This window comes from Myotis davidii, unplaced genomic scaffold (assembly GCF_000327345.1).
Source record: "Myotis davidii unplaced genomic scaffold, ASM32734v1 scaffold120, whole genome shotgun sequence".
NCBI lineage: Eukaryota > Metazoa > Chordata > Mammalia > Chiroptera > Vespertilionidae > Myotis > Myotis davidii.
In genome coordinates, this window is record NW_006294778.1 from 6,842,671 (window position 1) to 6,852,440 (window position 9,770).

Here is a 9,770-nt window from a genome sequence, read left to right on the forward strand (position 1 = left end):
TTTTATTTGTGAACTAATTTACACTATGTGTTTTAGTATGGCAACAATGTTTTTTGTGTGGTTATCCTTTGGTTTATGCAATACAGAATTTTAAGGGTGGATTATTTATTTATTTATTTATTTATTTATTTAGACTATTAACTGCATTATATAGAAGTATTTGAAAGCTAGCAGGTGCCTGTTTATTTCACATTAATTTTCACATAAAAACAGATTGATTCTTGCAAAAGTTACTTTCAGGAGATTAATTTGAAAACTTTAGGTGAAGAGGGGATGGATGCTTGGTCCACTGAATGTTGTAATATCACCATTCTAGAATCAGAAGGGATTTATTAAATGTGAGAAGGTAATTATTAAAACACTAGAGGCTTGGTGCATGAAATTTGTGCACAGGTGGGGTCCCTAGGCCTGGCCAGCAATTAGGACTGGCCGGAGGCTTCCTCCCCTGACCCTCCTCCAGCTGGCCTCACCTTCCTGCCAGTTGCCAGCTGCCAGGCAGGGCCTGCTGGAGTGGGGAAGGGACCACAGGAGGTTGGCTGAAATGGGGAGGGACCAGGGGAGGTTGGCCGGCCATAGGTTGGCTATGGGAGCGCACTGTCCACAAGGAGGCAGCTCCTGTGTTTAGTGCCTGCCCCCTGGTGGTCAGTGTGCATCATAGTGACCAGTTGTTCAGGTGTTCCGGTCGCTATGTTGCACACTGACCATATATATAGATTGAAATGTGTCATCTGCCTAAGATTAAAGTTTGACAGGTGTTGAGTGGTTGTGTCACTGATCCAGCACCTTTTTAATTTGATTTTTCTATGCCGCCTGCTCAGGCTGTTGTTCCCACCTAATAGTTTGATTTTCTTTTACTCCATTTTCAGCATTTCTTTTAGTACTCTCGTGGTGTTTCACCATACTGCTGCAATATCCCTTAGGAGATTCTTTTATAACTCGGGAATTCTTTGACTCAGCAGTTCTTTGAAGTTGTGGAAGCATAATTTCTGCTGGGGCTGACCAGCAGCCCCTGAACGATGGATGAACAGATTACTCAGACACAGTTTGACTGTGCAAGAGAGGGCCAAGGGGCCCCTGGCTTTAGTAGCCAGAACAGCCCCTATTGCCTGCCTTGTTAGGCCTTTCTTGGAATTTTTATCTTTAGATACAATCAGTAGGGTGAGTCATCTTGGGAGGACACATGTTTACATTGTCCTCTAGGCAAGGGCATCCAGGGATTAAGCGTAAGGATTCCAGTAAACACCCGGAGGGTCTGCATATGCACAGGCTTGTTTGGAAGGCCAAGGAACAATTAGGGGCGCCACCTTCGACACTTCCCTGTCGGAATTCCGATAAACAGGGCAGGCGGCCATCCACACACTTCCATTTTACCAGAATGTCCTCCTTACACTTTCCAACCAAGTCTCTTATGCTCCCCAACAAATTTCTCCACCATTTCTTTTTACTTGCATAATTTTTTTTGCAATATTACTTTTACAATATTGCACTTTATCTTAATACTACAGTTTCTAGTGTAAACATTTTCCTAATAAGTTGACCTCTTATCAGTTATATGTACATGTTTTAAATTCTGCATATTATAATATTTAGGATGAGTAATTTAATATTGGTATTTAGTCAGTTGATATTAATGATTGGAGCTCAGATTGAATGTAAGTTACAAATAGAAGATTTAATGACTATTTCTATGAGTGAAATATGAACAGTTATATCAAGACCAAGTTATTAAAACAAAATCGAGAGCTGAAGCAAATATGATTCAGGATATAGTAATTTATTGTTTGATTTTTTCAGGCATTAGATTTACTACTGGTCTATCTGATAATTCACTGACTTATTTTGAGACTTCTCCCAGACAAAATGAATGTAGTGTATTAATTTTTAATTCCATATTAGTCTGTCTTTTAAGGCTTAATTTTATGTATATATACCTTTTCTACCCCAAAATACTATTAATAGAGGCATTATCTGGCTTCTTTTGTCCCTACTCTATTAGCATGAAGTGTTGTTTTTGTCTGCTGTTGTGTATTTGTAAACCTTTTGTAATTTTATTGTTAGGAATTAATATTTAGGGATAAATGTAGTAAGTACCAGAAAATTTAGAGATATTAAAATTTGGTAACAGTATGTTTTTAGATATTAAATTGGGTTTCTGCTCCAAATTTTTCTTCTGCTCTGATGCTTTATATATAAATGAAATACACTATAAAAAGAGGCATTCATAATATGTAAGATTTATCTTTAAGAAATACTATAAATATCCTCATTGATAAGTCATTCATTTATTTTTCCTCCCAGTATTTAAAGAAGGTTCTGTAAGATATAAATAAAACTAAGACTTAGGAATGTCTTCTGGAAACAATATGGTAGATGAGTGAGTAAATAGAATTTAAGATAAAATATTAGTTTTTTGAGAGAGGCACAGAGTACTATCTGCAACTTTTAAAGACTTAGAGACAATGAGATTGAGGTAGTCCACGTGTCAGAAAAAATTGTAAAGCAATAATGAAATAAAGCACATAAATGGCAGCTTGGTGATATAAAATGGATAGTTATTAAATCTATTTTATCTGACTATAGCATGCATACCAAGAGAGTATTTAAGGCAAGTATGTAGAGTCGTCAAGGATGACTTAGGTCCTCCAAATTTGGCTGCAATTTTATTTTTCATCGTTTCCCAATGCAACATTTCTTTCCCCATCCCCACTTTTTCACCCACCTTTTGTTTTTTCCTGCAGCCAAATTGTGTCCCTTCAGGAAGGACATCCTCTCAGGCTTCATTTTATACTTGTACGTCTTCATAGGCAACTTTAACTAGGCTAGTCTTCACTGTTCATCTTCATTTTGAAATGTTTTAGGTCCTAAAATATAGTGTTTGTTTTATTTGTTAATTCTGCAGATTGTCATCTCTTTAAAGGGCAGAATCATCCTGATAGGCTCTGAATTCTGAGGACAATGACTATGCTTGTCTTGTTCGCCAATGTATCTTTAACATCTGCCATAGTACTGTGGTACATAGCAGTTATTCAGAAACATATTTAGCTGACTGGAGAAATAACTTTATAATACATTGGTCTTCATAGGATACATAGAGCATGAATTAGTTAGCCTGAATCCATTTTTGGCTGGTTTAAAAAGTTGATTCATATCCAAAAAATTTAGATTCAAAACTTTTTTCCTGATAAATACTATATTTCTCCTATTTATTTTTGAATATACAGATGTAGTTTATTGCTGGATTTTCCTTTTTTTGTTTTGTTATTTTTCATAGGTAACAAGTATTCTCTATGAAATGAAGTGAGGATTATTAGTTTTAACTGGGCCTTTTGACAGTTAACTTGACTATTTGTATTTTTTAGAGTGCTTGTCCTAATTGGTTTCATTTAATGTTGTATTATACAGTTCAGTCTTTGTATAACTTTTGTACAAGATAGCCATCTCATTTTTGTTAATTAGCATTTTATTATAAAATTTAAAACATACATATTAATTTAATAGCATAGTAGTAATTCCAGTGGTAAGGAGAATGAAGAAATCATAAATAGTTAATCTTAGAATTTTAGCAGTATTTGTCTTTAGTTAATCCAGTGTGAAATACAACTGTATTTTTTCGAAATGAATCACAGCTAAATATTTTTATCATATCATTCCTTTCCTCTTCCTTCCCTTAAACTTGCTCCCTTCTGTGTCCCCTGTGTACCCATTCCCTGCAGCGATCCCTGCTGGCTATGGTGGAGATTGATGTGCTGTGAATTTCATAATCACCCAAATGAGTACCAGAGGAGTCTAAGAAACCTTGGCAACTGGCTACTTGCTTTCACCAGGAATAGGGACCTTTTGTCTGAAATTTCCTGCCCTCAGGTAATAATTCTATTCCCCACGGTTTTGTTTTCTTTCAATAAATGTGAGCACTTATGCCCATCTCAAAGATACTTAGAGAGCAATTTCTTATTATTTTAGTCAGATACCAATTGCATTAAAAAAACCCCCAAAAAAACACAGCAGCGATGTAGCTACAGGCTCGTGCAATTCCTCTCTTAGAATATCTTTTCTAATATATAAGGTTTGGCAGTGCATTTATAATCGGCTCTTTCTGATGTTGCCAAAAGAAGAGTTTTATAATTTAGAGTCAGATACTTGGAAATAGTAATTAGCATTCTTTAATGGGTAAGTCTTCATAGTCTGTTTAATTAATGAGGTATGAAGGCTCTTTTGATAAAGAAAATGTTTTGATCAATTCTCTTACTGAAGGATTTAAGAGTTTATTTTGTCTACTTAATGTTCATTATATTCTTTATTAAGGAGATTGAAATAACTCATGAGCAGCAGTGAAAACAGGTTTCATTTTTGAAGAATATAAGGGCTCCCCACCCCATTCTTTTTCTCCTCCGCCCTGTTCCTTTCTAAAAATTCATTATCAGAGAAAGCAATTACGTTAAAAAACCAGATTCATGTGGAAATGGCGCTGAATTTCTTTCAATTTAGGGTTCTATGAAAATCCTAGAAATTCAATATCAATGACTACTTCTAATGCTTGGAAAATATATCCACATAAATATTTTGAACCTATTCTAAAAATCTAGTAAGAAATTGATACTTAAAGAATAGCCATGTGTGGAATTGTGCAACTCATTATATACATACCCTATTAGTAATGGGACAGTTGATAAACTTGTTGGCCATATGTTAGCTAGCAATTGTATAGCTTTGATGATAAGTACTGTTTTTCAATATTCTTGTCTGCCTTGATTCCATACTATCATTTCGGTATCTGGGTCTCATAATTGCCCAGAGAGCTATGCCATGCTTTAACCTTACTTAGGTAGACCATTAGTGAAAACTTTGAGATTCTCTCTAGGATATTGATGGTTAAGAACTTGTTTATAATGGCTTTCAAAGATAGTTCTGATTTTGTATATACCTACCTCTAGCAAACCCACTGGGACCTTTGCTCCTGAAGTATAGTCATAACTGTAATCCTCTGCTTTTTCTAGATTGCACCTCCTTACCTATCTTTTTTGGCCTGGCTTGTACTAAGCCTGTTGAGATGTGGTGTTATGATTTCTTTCTGAGTTTAAACCACAGCTATTCATGAGTTTATTCAAGTTACCTATCAAGCTTAATTACTTGGTAATTTCTTTACCTTCTCATTTTAATCAGTTATGATTCCTTTATACTTAAATAATTCTTGAATTTATGTTCTTTCTCCTGAACCTAGCACAGAGCCGACTTCTTGGCATAAAGTAGATATCAGCAATATTTGAATATCTCTGTTGTCACTACTCAGATTTAACTCATAATTTCTTGCATCAGTTATTGCAACTAAGTATTTTCGTTCCCTTCTGTTCTCATATTTCATTTTTCATCCTTGGCACTGTTACCAGAGAGATCTTTCCAAAATGCTAATCTTATTTTATTTCCTGATAAAAACTAGGATTTTTGTCCAAAACATATTAAAATAGAATGTCACTGCATAAAATAGACAAAAGTAGAATCCCTCTAGTTGAGTTAGTAATTGGGTCAGCTGTCATAGCCTTTCCCTTTTTACTTCTTCCACCTGCGTTGAATCATGAGCAATTTTCTGAAGTGGCACTTTGGGAACAATACTAAAGTGGAGGATGAAACACACATTTCTTGACATGGGATAACAAAGAGTCTTTCATGCTCTGGCTTCAGTCCATCTTTCAAGGCTTATCATTTCTTTCCAAACTACCTGATGCCTTGTACTTCATCTTTGCTTACTGTATGTGAGCCTTGAATGTGCTGCTGCTTTGCTTGAAATGTCCTTACTCTTATTCTTAAAAACTCTTACTCTTAAAACAGCTCAAGTGCTGCCTCCTCCTTGAAGCCTTCCTAAAACAGTATTCTTTAAAAAATTTTTTTTTATTGATTCAGAGAGAAAGGAAGAGGGAGAGAGAGATAGGAACATAAATGATGAGAGAATCATTGATCGGCTGCCTCCTGCACACCTCCCACTGGAGATTAAGTCTACAACCTGGGCATGTGCCCTGCCCAGGAATTGAATCATGACCTCCTGATTTATAGGTCATTGCTCAACCACTGAGCCATGCCGGCCGAGCGCAAAACAGTATTCTTTCTAACATAATTGATCACCTCTTCCCTTATCCCTACTTCTTATCCTATTTCATTTTTATGGTAATATCTGTCACACAGTGCCTGGCACATAGTAAGAACTTAATGTACTGCGATAATTTGTTTCTGTGCTTGTCTCTAGTGATAAACTCTGATGTCTTTGAAAGCAGTAATTACGCCTTATTATCTAAGTTGCCCAAGAGCCTAATCAGCACTCAGTTTTTGCCATGAAGGATGTATGTGTCAGATCTTCCAATGTTTCAAAAATTCAGAAACCCAGATTTCAATTTAAAAGGTTCATCCATTTAAAAAAATGTTTTTATTGATTTCAGAGAGAGAGAGAGAGAGAGAAATATCACTATGAGAGAGAAGTATCGATCGGTTGCCTCCCACATGCACCCTGACCAGAGATCAAACATGCCACCTGGTTATGTGTCCTGATCAGGAATCAAACCGGCAACTTTTCGGTGCATGGGATGACGCTCAACCAAATGAGTCACATTGGCCAGGGCAAAGGTCCACCCATTTTAAATGTTAGCCACAAAATCAGGTTTTTTAAAGCACACTATGCAGGCCAGACAAAACATATCTCTGGGTAAAGCATAGCTAACAGCCTACCAATTTTCAACCTCTTCCATTCTTTACATGTTTTTGTGGAAAAACTGGTTAGATAAGATTTGATTCTTTACATGCATATTGCAAAACTACCCAAGCCAAACAAAATCTGTAAATTGAGAATGTTAAAAGAAAGGTAATTTATTATGTGTGTACCTTCCTTGATCCTTGTTCCATTGTAGGTTTCATAGTAATAATACTTAGGCCTTAAATATTTAATAAGCCTCACAAATTGAGATTGAGGGTGAAAATTGCCATGTACTCCTATAGTGCCTAGTAAATGTTCAGTTGCACTGAAATTTGATCAGTATGATAATGGAAGGGTAATTGATGCTAAAATATTGTTGAATTGAAAATTGGTCAGTATGATAATGGAATTTAACTAAAGACAGAGGGTCGTTTTCAGGCTGGCGGATGACTGAAGCCCCCAACCTGTCCTTTTTTTCTTTTTATTCTGGGCCAGCTTTAGCTCTGAGGCTTGGCTCCAGCTCTGAGGCCTCGGCTGCTGAAAGCAGGTATCTGGTTTGTTTGGGTTCTATAATCGAAACACTGTTTCAACTCCAGCTCTGAGATCCCGGCTGGTGAAAGCAGGTTTCTGGGCTTTTGTTTAGCTTCTATATTTGTAACAATGTTTCAAACTGCAAGCTCAGAGGCCGGCAAGGCAGGCGGGGAATGTTGGAGTCCTCCGTCACTGAAACAAGCAAGCTTCCTGTTCGCTTCAAGCTGCCTGGCTGCCGGCTGCCATATTGGCTGGCAGTTAATTTGCATATCTCGCTGATTAGCCAATGGGAAGGGTAGCGGAGGTACGGCTAATTACCATGTTTCTCTATTATTAGATAGGATATTTTATTTTGCTTAGATTAGTTTGCATTTTCCAGAATTTTATATAAATGATCATATAGTATACTTTTTTCCTCCAGCCTCTTCTTGCAGCATAATTATTTTACAATTAATCTATTTTGGTTTTATGCATTCTATATTATTGCTGTGTATATTCCACTGTGGATATATCATAACTTGTTGCTGCTCATCTGTTGACCGTCATTTGGATTATTTCTAGTTTTTAGCTATTAAAATTAAGCTGCTGTGAACATTCATGTCTAATTCTTAGTGAGGACATATGCTTTTCATTTCTCTTGGGTAAATATCTAGTAGAATGGTTGGGTTATGTGTGGGTACATATAAATAACTTTTTAAGAAACTACTAAACAGCTTTTCAAATGACTCCAGTGTACATTTTATATTCTCACTAGCAAGTATATGAGAATTCCACTTGCTTCATAGCTTTAACAACAGTCAGTATCATTCCTTTCTCCCCCTGCCCCCTCTCCTGATGATGTGTTCATTGATTTTAGAGAAAGAGGAAGGGAGAGAGACAGAGAAGATACATAGATGTGATTGGTTGCCTCCCATACCATTCATCCCAACCAGGGATTGAACCCACAACCTTTTGGTATATGGGATGATGCTCCAACCAACTGAGTCACCAGGCTGAGCTGTATGGTCAGTCTTTTTAATTTTACTCATTTTAGTGGGTAAGTCAGTGGTTCTCAACCTTCCTAATGCTGTGACCCTTTAATACAGTTCCTCATGTTGTGGTGACCCCAACCATAAAGTTATTTTCGTTGCTACTTCATAAGTGTAATTTTGCTACTGTTATGAATCATAATGTAAATATCTGCTATGCAGGATGTATTTTCATTGTTACAAATTGAACATAATTAAAGCATAGTGATTAATCACAAAACAATATGTAATTATATATTGTGAAATATTTATTTCTAATTACAAATAAATGAAATTTTGTCTTGAAGCATGGTGTAGCATGGGTAACAGTCTTAATATAACAACAGTAAACTACATTGCTGCATTTTACGACAGTATGCGTAAAAAGCCAACATCAGTGCGAAGGTTGAGATTGCTTCTTTTTCACCAGTTCAGAAATTCTCAGGGCAGTCTTTGCAAGAGCACAGCGAAGATCATCTTCCACAACAAGTCTACTTCTGTATTTAGACTTGATAACCAACAAGCTGGAAAACCCTGTTTCACAAAGATAAGTTGTTGGGAATGGAAGAAGGCACAACAGAGTCTCAGACAGAACAGGATATGACTGCAAACACTTGATCCAGAATTTTGTAACTGGCATTGTAGAGAAATCAGTTCTCACTGCATTGTTGTTAATAAGTTCAATGAACACCTCTTGTGCTGTCTCAGGAACATCTTCAACTTTGACTGTGAATGGGCTTCTGGCAAGTGCAAATAGGGTGTCAGATTTGGAAAGTATGATGAAATTCCATCTGCAAGCATGTGCAAGTGTTCTTTCACAGAAATTATCATCATAATCCTTTTGTCTGGTTCAATGTCATGTTCCTCAAAGAAAGCAGATAAGGTAGGCAAGATGTAAATTTTATTTTCATCCGTTTTTTTGTTTGTTTGTTTGTTTTTTTGCCAAAGCTGAAGTTTCATTTGGAATGATTGGATCTTTTCAGACAAATCGAGGCATGTTACATTTGGTCCTTACAGTGATAAATTTAACTCATTCAAAATGGCAAAGATGTCAACCAAGTAAGCTATTTACTGCAGTTCACTTTTATCGCCCAAAAGTGCTTCGAACTGTAGTCTTGCTTTCTGATTAAAAAACATTTTGAGTTCATCACAAAGCTCAAAAACACATTTTAAAATTTTTCCTCTCGATAACCATCTCGCTTCAGTGTGAAATAGCAGCTCATCCAACTCGTTACACAGTTGCAAAAACAGTCAATTATTTAAAGTGCTTGCCTTTACAAAATTGACACAACTTATGATGCTTTTCATTACTTCTTGTAACTCTTGTGGCAGCGTCTTCGTTCCTAATATTTGCCGATGAATATACAGTGCGTTCCAATGACTTTTGGTGACTCATTCAGTACCAAACGTTAAAATCCAGATCGACATCCTAGCATAGCTGGAACACCATCTGTGTAAACACCACAAACCTTTTCCCAAGAGATCTTATGCTTTTTCAGAAATGAACCAACTGTGTCAAATGCATCACGTGCAGTAGTTGTTGTTTCAAGAGATTT

The 9,770-nt window shown here is 36.4% G+C and overlaps 1 long non-coding RNA gene across 2 annotated transcripts in view; it reads left to right on the plus strand.

Annotated features, from left to right (window-relative positions):
* The first annotated feature begins 1,617 nt into the window (after positions 1-1,617).
* LOC107184042 overlaps positions 1,618-9,770 on the plus strand; it is a 17,076-nt gene continuing 8,923 nt past the window's right edge. The window contains exons 1-3 of one of the 2 annotated variants that reach the window (XR_001514858.1): positions 1,619-1,866; positions 3,714-3,861; positions 4,995-5,559. This is a non-coding gene — a long non-coding RNA (uncharacterized LOC107184042). Of the gene's footprint in view, positions 1,867-3,713; positions 3,862-4,994; positions 5,560-9,770 lie in introns of those variants that run through there. The other variant, XR_001514859.1, reaches the window with a different exon arrangement.